The following is a 14,253-nucleotide window of genomic DNA, read 5'->3' on the forward strand; positions in this document are numbered from 1 at the left end:
AGTTCCACTTGCTATCATTCATTGAAATGTAATTCATGAATCAAAATCATTGCTTTTACAATTTTTTTTTTATTTTATTTGGGGCCGTTGGGTGGCTTACAGAGTGGGTAACATTTTTCCTCACTCTGAAAATGGCTAGCTGCTCTTGCAGGCCATTTTAAGTCATACCTGTTTCCCATTTGGTGATTGAATTAACGTCTCCCACTTGGTGTTAGACTGGTCTTACCCATCCCATGGTAAGTAATAAACCTAGTGAGAATAACTGAGAGCATGCTATAGATAATTAGAGGGGACACGTGCATGGGATAAAGCATTAAGGAGCTGCCTTTGTTCATTAGTAGTACAGGGGGTAGTTATGGAGTAAATTTTCTATTACATATCCATAGATACAAATTGCACTTGAATATGGACAGAGATGAGCTTTATTTTATGCGGATTGTTAGTCTGTTCCAGAGCAGCAGTATCCTCTTCGAGATATACATGTCCCTCCAAACCATTCTGTTAATGTTACAGAAGAGGTTTAGATCCCTAGACTTGAGTATTCCTGATGAAAGTCCACCAGTATTGGGTTGGAGGATTCCTTGTATGCTAGGCACAGGTCATCTCTTAGCAGTTTGTAAGATACTGAATATAGTGACAGGTCCCTGAGTTGGTCCATGCAGAACATATTGTTTTAGGCATTGTATCATTTTAGTAATCGCTGAGGGTGCTTCAGTTGTTGCATATGTCAGGACAGACATAGATGACCCATATATAGGTCATGTTGTATTGGAAAGGGTTTTGCTTAAGTTATTTCTTTATGAATCCAGTATGATATATATTGAGGAAATATAATGTATTCAGATCATTTCTTTTGCTGAATTCATTTGTTTATTAATTAATTCATGCCCTTTGTTTACTGGGTATGTCTGACTGGGCAAACATAACATTTAAAAGCTACTTTAAATTACAAAGAAAAAGTACAAAATGGCAAGAAAATCAAGTAAAGTAATTAAAGCAAAATTACAAGAAATAGACTTATTTAAAAATAAGAAGTGGTATACATTTAACCAAGAGCATAATGATGTAATTTAACAAATATATACAATGGTAATAAGTAATAAATGCAGTGGATATAATTGTAATCTTAATGAAAAGCTAGTAGAATTAGGTAGAAGGTCTTGAGGTAATAGACAAATAATGAGAAACTGACATTAATTTACAAAAAGTATAAGTATAGAATAGCAGATTTTATGAGGCGAGAATGATCAGGAGAAAAGAAAGACTCTTAGAAAAAGAAAGATTGAGTGCGTTAATATGTGGTACTAGATTAGAAGGGTGTGAAGGCACAGCAGAGTAAACCTTGTGCAGTGGCCCTAGCTGGGGGGATGAAGACAGATACAGAAAATGCACAGGTATGGATCACTAATATGAAGGGAAATGTAAGGGGATGTATTTAAGAGAAAAAGTCTGATAATGAAAAAGGAAATTTGTGTGTTGAATTGGTTTAATAAATTTTATTAAAAAAATGGAGCACATGCTCTTTTAGAATTCAGTCAATGGCTGGTGTTGGAGAACAACAGCTGAGTGGCAGCTATATTACCATCTGTAACTATAATTGGTCCAGTTTAGGGGCTGGGAAGGCTCTTTGCCAGGTGATGCATTACTGGATTTGCATTGTTTTGGCTACTCATGGTAATGAGATTAAAAGAAGGCAGAATATTGGAATAACAAGGCTAACTCTAATTCTCTTAAGTAAGGATATGGTAATTGTATATGTAGTGAGAGAATAACTGGGATACCAGAGATGAATCCATTTATCAGTCAACTATTTTCTGCATCTGCTCAACAACTAAGGAGAATACAATTTAAAATGTAAAGAATAAACGAACTATAAAACAGATTCCTGAACAGTGAAGGGGTATGTCCATTGGTTGACCTAAGTGTCTCAAAATACCCAATGAAAGAGATATGGCACTTTCAAAAATTAGCCATGGTTGTGCATTCTCAAAGCTGTCAAGATAGTGAATCCCAAAGATCATGGTCTTGGAACAGAAAGGAAAAAGCCAGATAACTTCGGTCTCAGTTTTGGGATTGCTAGTAGCTCTATAGGTGTCAAGCAAAGATTGTGCGATGGTTAGTTGCTTGATTGTGTGTGCACATTTAAGTACATTATTGGAGCAAGTGCAGTACCATGCGACAAGACTGGTGGTAGAGAACCAAATATAACACTATTGTGGTGCTTTGAGATCAGGGAGCTACAAAATGAGGTGGAATGACCTATAGCATGTGTACTATACAAGTTGGTGAATCTGTCTGCAGGTTTCTTTTTTTGTCAGTAGTAGCATGAACACTGTGTACAGTAAGCACTGTAGTGTGTGATACCTACATTTTCTACATTGATGCACTCACACGGACAGAATACACATCAGAATGTCCATACAACTTTCTTCTTCTAACAACCTTAAAACTTACTGAATGTTTAGATGCATTTGTGCATTTACATACCACAGCCACCTTAGTCTAGTAATTCCATACTTAGCTAAATGGTTCTATATGGTGATAGGCTTGTGATCAAAAGAGTAACATTGTGATGTGTGAGAATTCATTGGCAAATCTGGCATTTTGCCATGAAAATTTGAAACTGTGTTATCTCAGGGGATTTTAAGAAGAGGGATGAGCATAGGGTGACGTACAAGAGTGGAGGAAGATGCACACAGGTGGATTATATCCTATGTAGAAGGGCCAGTCTGAAGGAGATTGGAGACTGTAAAGTGGTGGCAGGGGAAAGTGTAGTTAAGCAGCATAGAATGGTGGTCTGTAGGATGACGGTGATCAAGAGGAGGAGGAGGAGTATGAAAGCAGTGCCAAGGATTAAATGGTGGAAGTTAAAAAAGGGTGATTGTGAAGTGGAGTTTAGGGAAGAGTTAAGACTGGCACTGGGAGGCAGTGGAGAGTTACCGAATAGCTGGGTAACTACAGCAGAACTAGTAAGGGAGACTGCTAGAAAGGTGCTTGGTGTGACATCTGGACAGAGGAAGGAGGACAAGGAGACCTGGTGGTGGAATGAGGAAGTACAGGAGAGTATACAGAGGAAGAGGCTGGCGAAGAAGAAGTGGGATTGTCAAAGCGATGAAGAAAGTAGACATGAGTATAAGGAGATGAGGCGCATGGCAAAGAGAGGTGGCGAAAGCTAAGGATAAGGCGTATGGAGAGTTGTATGAGAGATTGGACACTAAATAGGGAGAAAAGGACCTGTACCGATTGGCTAGACAGAGGGACAGAGCTGGGAAAGATGTGCAGCAAGTAAGGGTGATAAAGGATAGTGGGGGAAAGGTACTCACAAGAGAGGAGAGTGTGTTGAGTAGATGGAAAGAGTATTTTGAGAGGCTGATGAATGAAGAGAATGAGAGAGAGAGAAGGTTGGATGATGTGGGGATAGTGAATCAGGAAGTGAAACAGATTAGCAAGGAGGAAGTAAGGACAGCTATGAAGAGGATGAAGAATGGAAAGACTGTTGGCCCAGATGACATCCCAATGGAAGCATGGAGGTGCTTTGGAGAAATGGCAGTGGAATTTTTAACTAGATTGTTTAATGAAATTTTGGAAAGTCAGAGGATGTCTGAGGAGTGAAGAAAAAGTGTTTTGGTACCTATCTTTAAGAATAAGGGTGATGTGCAGAGCTGCAGTAACTACAGAGGGATAAAATTGATCAGTCACAGCTTGAAGTTATGGGAAAGAGTAGTAGAAGCTAGGTTAAGAAGGGAGGTGATGATTAGTGATCAGCAGTATGGTTTCATGCCAGGCAAGAGCACAACAGATGCAATGTTTGCTCTGAGAGTGTTATTGGAGAAATACAGAGAAGGTCAGAAGGAGTTGCATTGTGTCTTTGTAGACTTGGAGAAAGCATATGACAGGGTGCCTAGAGAAGAGTTGTGGTATTGTATGAGGAAGTCGGGAGTGGCAGAGAAGTATGTAAGAGTGGTACAGGATATGTACGAGGGTAGTGTGACAGTGGTGAGGACTGCAGTGGGAGTGAGAGATCCATTTAAGGTGGAGGTGGGATTACATCAAGGATCAGCTCTGAGTCCTTTCTTATTTGCAGTGGTGATGGACAGGTTGACAGATGAGATCAGACAGGAGGCCCCATGGACTATGATGATCGCAGATGACATTGTGATCTATAGTGAGAGTAGGAATCAGGTAGAGGAGACTCTGGAGAGGTGGAGATATGCTCTAGAGAGCAGAGGAATGAAGGTCAGCAGGGCTAAGACAGAATATGTGTGTAAATGAGAGGGAGGGTAGAGGAATGGTGAGGATGCAGGGAGTAGAGTTGGTAAAGGTGGACGAGTTTAAGTACTTGGGATCAACAGTTCAGAGTAATGGTGAATGTGGAAGAGAGGTAAAGAAGAGAGTACAGGCAGGGTGGAATGGGTGGAGAAGAGTGTCAGGAGTGATTTGTGACAGACTGGTACCAGTAAGAGTGAAAGGGAAGGTCTACAAGAGGGTAGTGAGACCAGCTATGTTATATGGGTTGGAGACAGTGGGACTGACAAAAAGGCAGGAGTCAGAGCTGGATGTGACAGAGTTAAAGATGCTAAGATTTGCACTCAGTGTGACTAGGATGGATAGGATTAGGAATCCGTATATTAGAGGGTCAGCTCATGTTGGACAGTTTGGAGACAAAGCAAGAGAGACGAGATTGCGTTGGTTTGGACATGTGCTGAGGAGGGATGATGAGTATATTGGGAAAAAGATGCTAAGGATGGAGCTGCCAGGTAAGAGGAAAAGAGGAAGGCCTAAGATGAGGTTTATGGACGTGGTGAGAGAGGGCATGCAGGCGGTTGGTGTGACAGAGGAAGATGCAGAGGATAGGAAGAAATGGAAAGAGATGATCCGCTGTGGCGACCCCTAACGGGAAAAGCCGAAAGATGATGATGTTATCTCAGGGGATTCTTTTTTGTCTGAAATGTTGTCATTTTTAGAGTTAACAGCATAGTGTGTATGTAGGTGTAACCCTCAACAATATAGGGTACAAAGGGCTTGCTGTCCTGCAAAAAAAAAAAAAAAAAAAAATATATATATATATATATATATATATATATATATAGATATATATATATATATATATATATATATATATATATATATATTTTTTTTTGCTTGTGTGTTTTCTACTGGAGCTTGTAGTCAAGAGATTCTGACATTTTGTACTCAATGTTATGGGAGTCAATAGCAAAACAGTCATTAGGGAGCCATTTCTGATATTCATGCAATGTAGTTCAGATCCACATGATATTGTATTCAAATTAAGTTTAGCTAACACAAAATAAAAACACCTCTGCTGCAGACATGACAGTGTATGTACAGCTAGGTAGCACAATACCTTTCAGGAAATGTAATTATTAAATGTCAGCTTTATTTAGCCTGGGACAGCACACTATTCTACAGGAATATCTGCATTTTTGTGAATTGTATTTTGTATGATGGCACTATGTGCATTTTTCTGGTCATTTATCATAAAATGTATACATTCTTATTTATTTATCTATGCATTTGTTAATCAGATAAGTACACTGGCTAAATGACCCCTTTCAAGCATGACCTGTGCTGTACGGCAAACTAAGACATTCTTTAAAAAGTTGGAAGATAAAACATCAAAACAGTGCAAATAATTAAAGCAGGTATACAAAATGTAGCCGTAGGCTAAACAGGACAGTATATTACATTACTAATGAGCAAATTAGCAAGTAAAGACTAGCCACTCAACAGCGTAAACATTGGCTCTAGGTGATTTGGTCACATTGACTAATGTTGATATGACACCCCAACCTCATGTAAAAAATGAGAAAAGGGGGTTTTGATGATGATGATGACGATATCATCAGTAGATGATCAAAGTTATTTATAAGGCTAGTGTTTGGTAGCACAGAAACAGTACAGTAGTTAACTCAGTGCAGGAATTATACGAATGCATATAAGATGCAGTAAATACATTCATTTCCCACATTTCAGACAGGAATACCAACCTATCACTCACCAATAATTGGAATATTCACTTCCTAAATATACTCGCGTTAAGGGTCTAGGTAAGTTATGAGCAAATGCACAAACCATATTGTATTAAAAAGCTTGTTGTCATGATTATATTTTCAAAAAAATTAAAAAACATTACAATATTTAAAAATTAACATTTCCATCCTGAACAATGATCCATTTAAAGTAAAAGCATATGAAGCTTTCTTAGCTGTAACTGGTCAGCTGATAAGGCATAATCATATTTGGAAAAGAAATGAAATTCCTTTTAGGATGCTGAATTATGCTGATGCCTGCATAATTCTCTGAGCTAGCACCAGTAGATAATGCTTGGACTGCAGAGCTGATGTCTTGAAGTATTGTAGATGCAAATTTTATATGCTAGAAAATCATAAAATGATGCTGCATCACACACAATGGAAAAGATTACGTCGTCATGCTTCAGACTATAATTAGTATGCAGTGTTACGTGTACAGAAACACAGAAGCAGCTTTTTATATAAAGTATTGTATTAAAATATAACATATTATACTGAAGTGATGGTTAACTTTCTTGACCACTACACATGGACTCAAATGCATGCATTGTCCATTTCTATGTATATTGATGCGTATCTTCTTGAATTTGAAATGGCAGAGGTGAGATTCCATCTGCTGTCAATTACTGAAATTTGCTGAACTGACGATTGAGGTTTTCATATGGTTGCACATTTCCATACATTTTTAGCAGCTTATTTCGTGACAGAAAGTCGATTGCACAAAAATGTAGTATGCATCAGGAACAAGTTAACTCTGCAAGTCTGCATGTGTTTGGGGGGGGGGGGGATGGCACTATTGCTATTTGCAGCATTTTTGTGATGATTAGATGTGCATATGATGAATTAATCAACCAACCTGCCTTCTTACTCTTTGCTACAAAGAATGTGCCAGAACCACAACATTCCATCTGATAGCTCAGTAATAACAGATCATAATAAAAGTATATACAAAACAAGAAAAATGTTTTCGTTTGCCATATAAAGCAAAACAGATATCTTGCTCTGATGTCTTTCATTACCTTTGCTTTACTGTTCTGTACAGTACTGTGCTCAGTCATATATTCTTTTGTTCACTGTGGCAGACGCTTATGCAAAAAGAAAAAAAACTGCAGTGAAAGAGCTGAGCAGGATGCAGAAAACACCTTAAAAGGCAAGTTACCATCTGTTTTATTGAGAATTTAAAAGGGGCGATAATTACCCTAATTTTGTGTGTTATCAGTTGTTGAGCACTCTAATTGAAATCACAGTTTGCAGTGAGGATGGAATTGCAGAACCTACTGAGAAGCTACATCATATGATGTCTACCTCTTTACAATTTAGCACTTTGAAAAGGAAAAAAAAACAATTAGATTAAGAAGTACTGTTTTTGTGCAGAGCAGCAGAAAATGAGAGTTTTCATGCAAGCCAGGATTTTAACCTGGTTTGATCTGAGAAGTGAACATACACTCTTTGTGTTGAGTGAATAATATCAAAGCTATGCTGGCATAGTCAGAAACAGGAATGACTGGAATTTGTAACTTCTAATTGTATGTATTGTGACCAAGGCCAGGCGTGATGACATTTCCTGAGGGAGTGCACCCTATTTTTGTATCTGCTTATAAGGATGTTGAAGACAAGCAAGTAAAAATGCCATCAGATAATTAAATTGCTGTTGAATAATCACTGAGCAGCAAAATCATAACTAGTTTCTGACATGTAATATTATCTCTGGAATTTTGACATTTCAACAGAAAGGACTTTAATTCATTGAATTAAGAGAGGTAAACTTTTTTTCCTTCATAACATATCAACAAGGCAACTCTTGCCCTTATCCCTCTGTTCTGCTTGCCACCATCAGTACACAATAATCCTTAACTAGGACACTAGTGTGTTCGCAATCCATCATAATATAGGATCTCAAAAGAAAATTTATCATTTACATCGTAGACTACAGGTGCAATTTCATTTTTTAAACAATTCTATTTCAAACTTTCTCTTTGCCACAGATATTCCCAACCCAATGCTGCTACCCTTAGTACCCCTGCTATTCATTCCTCATCACCTATGCTCCTATGAATATGTACAGCATCTTGAAATCCAATACCCAAACTCTCAAACAGACACCAACCCAGCATTTAATAAGTTTATCCACCACATAACCACCCCTCTCCTAATTCCTCGCGCCCCAATTACCATCACCCAACTAAATACTGCTACATTACCTTAAAAACCAAAAGCTACCAAAAAAATCATAAACAGATTTTTAAGACTCATAAGCAACTTGGAAATTAATCTTATGAAGAATGAAGACATCCACTCCAGCCTTGGCCCATCCACAACAATAGACCCAAGCACACCATCTAACAACCCAGTGTGTACTACCCAGATTGATAGACTTCCAAACTCATTTCTGGTCTGTCATCTCAACATCAGAAGCCTAAGCAACAAGATCCAAAGCCTACATGGACTCTTAGCTGTTCACTCCCTTGATATCCTCTGCCTCACAGAAACCTGGCTAAAACCAATAACCAAAGATAACGAAATAACCCCTCCACAGTACAGCATCCTTAGACTGGACCAGATCTCTAGGAAAAGGTGGTGGGGTAGCTGTATTTATACAAGTTTATCCTAACAATAACAATTGACACCCAACAGCCACCCCAGTTTGGCAATGCAGAAATTCTCATCACCAAACTAATAAACAAAAATAAATGCAGATACATTGTCTGCATTTATATTCCATCTGGCAAGAATGATAATACTCTAGAAAATATCTTACATTGGCTAGCATCTAACTATCCCCAGGAAACCATTGTCTTGGGGGACTTTAACATTGATTGGAACACCTGTTCATCTGAAACTCCCTCCACCCATTTAAACCTCCATGGGTTTACTCAGATCATTGTCAAAGATAGTATCCTTGATTGAATACTTATTAACAGCCACCCCCAAAAGTGCAAGTCAGGTACATTACCCGATAATCTATGTGATCACTGCCTTACCTATATAATTAGGCTCAAAGCTGACATTCCCAGCCAGCCCACCTACAAAACTATAAGAAACGTCAGGAACTTTAACCTTGACAACTTCCAAAATGAACTCAAAGCATGAAATTGGAATGTCTTGAAACAACACCCATTACAAGAAGCAGTTGAGTACTTCAATACCAGATTTCTGTCTGTCCTTAACCACCATGCTCCTACCGTACCATCCACATAAAAGCCACAGTTGCACCATGGCTATCTAAAGAAACAAAAAACAAAATTAAACTAAGAAACAATGCCTGGGCCAGGTGGCATGTTACCAAAGCCCCTATGGACCAAGTAAGATACTGGCAATTAAGGAATTGGACCAAAAAAATCTGTCATTCTAGACGAACAAAATCACTACACCCTCCTACAACAAAAATATCTAAAACCTCAAAAGTTCTGGGCTGGTATTAACAATCTTCTCCACCCAGGCCATTTTGCCACTCCTAACCCATCAGCTGCCCTTGATAAATCCCCTGTAGAAATTGTAAACAGCTTCCACTCCTTTACTGAAACTATCCAGTCTCTAGCTACCCATCTCACTCCATTGGACACAAACACCAGCTCTGGCACATCTAGCCATGATCCACCCAGCACCCAACCCACCTTTACCTTTCACACTGTACCTACCAACCTGATCCAGACCTTACTCAAAAAGTTAAAACCTACTACACTAGCTGCTGACCATCTCCCAGCTGAACATCTTCAAAAAGCAGCTGATGCCATAGCACTTCCCATTTCTATTCTGATCAACAGATCCATCTCAGAAGGATCCATCCCAGCAATATGGAAAATATCACGTTATACCTCTCCATAAAGGAGGAAGTTCCACAGAATTATCTAACTTTAGACCTATAGCCATTCTTTCACCACTAGCTAAAATCATGGAAAGATGCATACACAAACAAATCATGCACTTTCTTATTCAAAATGGAAAACACGCCAACTCTCAGCACGGCTTTAGGCCATTACACAGTGCCACCACGACTCTTCTGTCTTTCTCTAATGTCATCAATCTTCATCATAACAACAACAAACTATCTTCAGCACTCTTCCTAGATCTCTCAAAAGCTTTTGATATGGTCAACCATCAGCTACTGCTCAATACTCTACAAACCATCGGTTTAGACCAACACGCAATACAATGGTTTCACTCCTACCTAGATGGTAGACAGCTGGCCGTCTTATGGCAGAGCAAGCTGTCATTCCAACCTCCTCTAATCCTAGGTGTCCCACAAGGGTCCATACTAGGTCCCCTTCTTTTCTCTATCTTTATCAATGATCTGCACACCACCATCCCAGGAGCCACCTGCATCCAATATGCAGATGACTCAATGCTAATATGCTCCGCCTCCTCTCCTACACAACTTCTAATCCTCACCCAGACCACTTTCATCATGGTAGAAACATGGCTAGCTAATTGCCGCCTGCTTCTAAATCCTAACAAAACCAAGCTACTACTTTTCTCCCCTAACCGTAGAATTTCTCCTCCTTCCTTCAACATCAAATCTAGCAATGACACCATTATCTCCTCTGATGACCATACAAAGCTTCTAGGCATAATAATAGACAACAACCTTAAATTTGATAAACATGTCAATCACACTATTAAGTCAAACAAAAAACTTGGCTCCCTGTACAGAGCCAAACCTTTCCTCACCCCCCTAGCTAGGGTAGCTATTGCAAGATCACACCTCCTCTCTACCCTTATGTATGCCTCCCTTGTACTCACCCACCTATCCAAAACCGATCTCAACAAATTATCAGGATCTTACAATCATATAGCCAGATTCACTACTGGCATGGCTTTTAGGACCCACTATTGCCAGAACCTCAAAGCACTATGATGGCTAGAGTATCCTACCCTTCTACAGTTCAACCAGCTTATAGTAGCACATAAAATACTCCATCAACCTGATAACACCCCTGCCCTCAAAAATATTCTCACCCCTCATAGTGCCTCCTAGGCCATTACACTCAGCTGATAAACAATTGATACTGACCCAAAAATCCAACAACTCTGCAGGCGATGCTATATTTGCCAACTCAACCGATAAAATCTGGAATCTACTCCCTACTACCGTTACCAAAGAAACCTCACTACCCCTATTTAAAAGAGAACTCAAAAAATACCTCGCATCTCATTGGCTGTGCTCTTGTTCTAAACCTGACTAACAACTTCACTAATACATGTCTTGCTACCCAACCTGCTGTTTAGACATGTATCTATGCCTCATAGCATTTGAATGTCTAAGCATTGTGAATTATGAGATCTGATTGTATTCTATGTTCACATTTTCTGATGTGTCTCTGTCAATCATATGCAAGTCTGCACATTGTGTATATTGATATCTGCCTGTATTCTTTGTCTATATTTTTCTAAACATGTCTGCCTGAGTTTATCACTCAATGATGTATGTACTGTCTCTTTTTTTGGTATGTGGAGCTTTTCTCCCCGGGCCTCCACTGAAAATGGACATGTATCCAGTCGGACTATCCCGGTCAACAAATGTAAAATAAATAAATAAAATATCCCGACAAGTCTTTGTGTTAGGCTACTCAATTCACAAATTCAGAATGTTGGCAGAGTACTTATCAAGTTTATTTTCACACTGTTTTCAACCATTACTATCCCTAAAATAGAACATAATCCATAATTATATTACATTTGTTTAATGACAGAAGGGGATAATAAACCCATCTAATCTGCTCTTTTGAGTGCATTTAACATTCTACCTCCCTTTCATCCTGTTCCAATACCTTGCTGGTCTTATGTGAAAAAAATATTTGATCCTTAAATCTCTGGTCATATTCATTATATTCCATGGTAGCTTTGCTTTGGATTCTTTCTTGCAGTTTGATGTACTTTCCCTAATATGGCTACCCAGACCTCTTGTGTAGTATTCAAGGTGTGGTCTGTCTAAGGCCTTGTAGATGCATTACATCTTTGCTTCTGGAATCTATCTCCCTGAGGATACATCCTAGCATCCTGTTTACTGTTTCTGCTGCCCTCTCACCCACCAAGACCTTTTTAATACTCTGTTGCCATCACTTTCTCTCCTAACAGCTGATACTTTGCACGAGGTCTGTTGTAGCCTAAGTGCCGGACTTTGTACAGAACCTCAACTACCACCTTTCTAATCACTTGTTCAGCCTTTACAAATCCTTCACTATACTTTTTTTCACATGTCCTCTACTGCTGCAGTTATCCTTGTGTTATCAGCAAAAAGGTTTATTCTGTTCTGTTTCGTCCCTTAGATATGTCTGAAACAAATGCACTGAAGAGTACTGGACACAGGACAGGCCCCAGTGTTACTGCATTAATCTGTTTCCTATTTCTTCACATTAGCCTTCTCACTACAACCCTGTATCTGCTAGCATTCAGCCATGTAGCTGTCCAGTTGCTCAGTCTAGTTCCATCCCCTGAGGCTTCCAATTTTCCTGTCAGCTGCTCAGCATTATACATGGGACTGTATCAAATGCCATGCTGAAATCCAGGTAGATGACATTTACTAGTAGTCCCCTGTCAAGTTCACCAGTAACATGCTCATAAAATCAGATCTGGTTTGAGTGACAGCTCCTTCTGTCCAAGAACCCATTTGCTTACTGTCGGATTGTTATCCTGCAGAAATTCTAGCAGCTGTCCCACAAATCCATAGCTGGCAATTATCCAAACTGGTACCCTCCTCAACTCCAAGCTGAAGACTTTTTTATTTAATTACATTTGTTGACCAGGAAAATCCAACCGGATGCAGGTCCTTTTTCAGCAGAGGCCCGGGGAGAAAAGCTCCACAATAAAGATGAATTTAGGTATATGATTACAAGAAGTAGATGTAGTTGTATGTATAAAAGTAATGTTAATACAATCATAGTTCCTGATGAATAACATAGTATATACAGTACACACATAACATCTGTGCCATCTAAGATGGCATGTATTCTAAGAATTAAATAGTTATTCAAATTGTTACAGTAAAACATTTCTGCAGTGTTATAAATAATAAGCTTTCAAGCATCAGAGTTGGCTGTACTCCAAGGTACTCAAAGGTAGTTAGTGGGGTGGAAGAGAGGTTGAGGGTGGATGGAGTGGGCGATGCTAGTGAGGAGTGTTACAAGGGCATAACGAGCATCTTTTTAGGTGAGATTTAAGTGCAGCTTTGAAGTGAGTGCATGATGGTACAGAGGTTATTGTGGGGGGGGGGGTGGTGTTCCATAACTTCGCTATTGAGCTGGAGAAGAGTGTTTGGCTCTGATTACCTGTAATTGATTTTTGTTGCTGGATCATAGTGGTCTGGTGGTGTAATAGGGCTGGAGTAGATTTTGGAGGGATGGGACTTTTAGAGGATGGTTTACTAGTTTGTGGGTAAGTGAGAGTTGGTACCATTGAAGATTCATAGGTAGGTACTAGGCTATTGGCCCTAGGGCCTATATAAGCCTAGCCAAAAAGGTACCCTGGCTTTCGCCACCCAAGAAAATTATTTTCCTGTGCCCCTGTCGGGCAGAGCCAGAGAAGTGATCCCCGGGGTGAATTTCCTATCTCCCATCCAAACATCAAGATTTTTCTTGAAGAGTGCTTATGGGGAGCTGGTTTGATATAGATAGATAGTTTGTTCCAGAGTATGGGAAGTCTCTGGGAGAGGAATCTATCCCTCCAGCATGTTCTGTTTATTGTGGTGACAAGGTTTAGGTCCCTCGAGCATGTACCTTGGAGGGATTGGAATTTCTTTAAGTGGAGCATGTCCAACAGCTCTGGATTTGATGTAGCTTTGTATGTTAGGCAGAGATTGCCTCTGCATAGGCGATATGCGATGGAGTAAAGCTGGAATTTTTTGAGACTGTCTGAGTAGGGGATCTGTTTGAGGCCGGTAATCCTCTTTGTGAGGTATTTCTGCGGCCTTTCTAGTTGTTGTAGATGTCTTGTGAGGTACACACCAAAAGGGGCATTGTACTCTAGAATGGGTCTAATGAGTGATGAGTAGAGGGGAACAGTGACTTCTTTTTTTTCCTGGATGAGAAGCCTTTTGTGATGAGATGTGCCACATAGAAGGATTTCCTGACTACTGTGGCGATGTGATTATCAAAGGAGAGACTACTGTCCACCTGTGTCCCAAGGTCTCTTATCACACTTTGTGTTAAGTAGACTATCGCCTATGTGGTAGTTCATGGATACAAAGTCTTTACCAAAAGGGATG

Source organism: Protopterus annectens, chromosome 12.part0 (genome assembly GCF_019279795.1).
Source record: "Protopterus annectens isolate FY-2018-M chromosome 12.part0, PAN1.0, whole genome shotgun sequence".
NCBI classification, from domain to species: Eukaryota; Metazoa; Chordata; order Ceratodontiformes; family Protopteridae; genus Protopterus; species Protopterus annectens.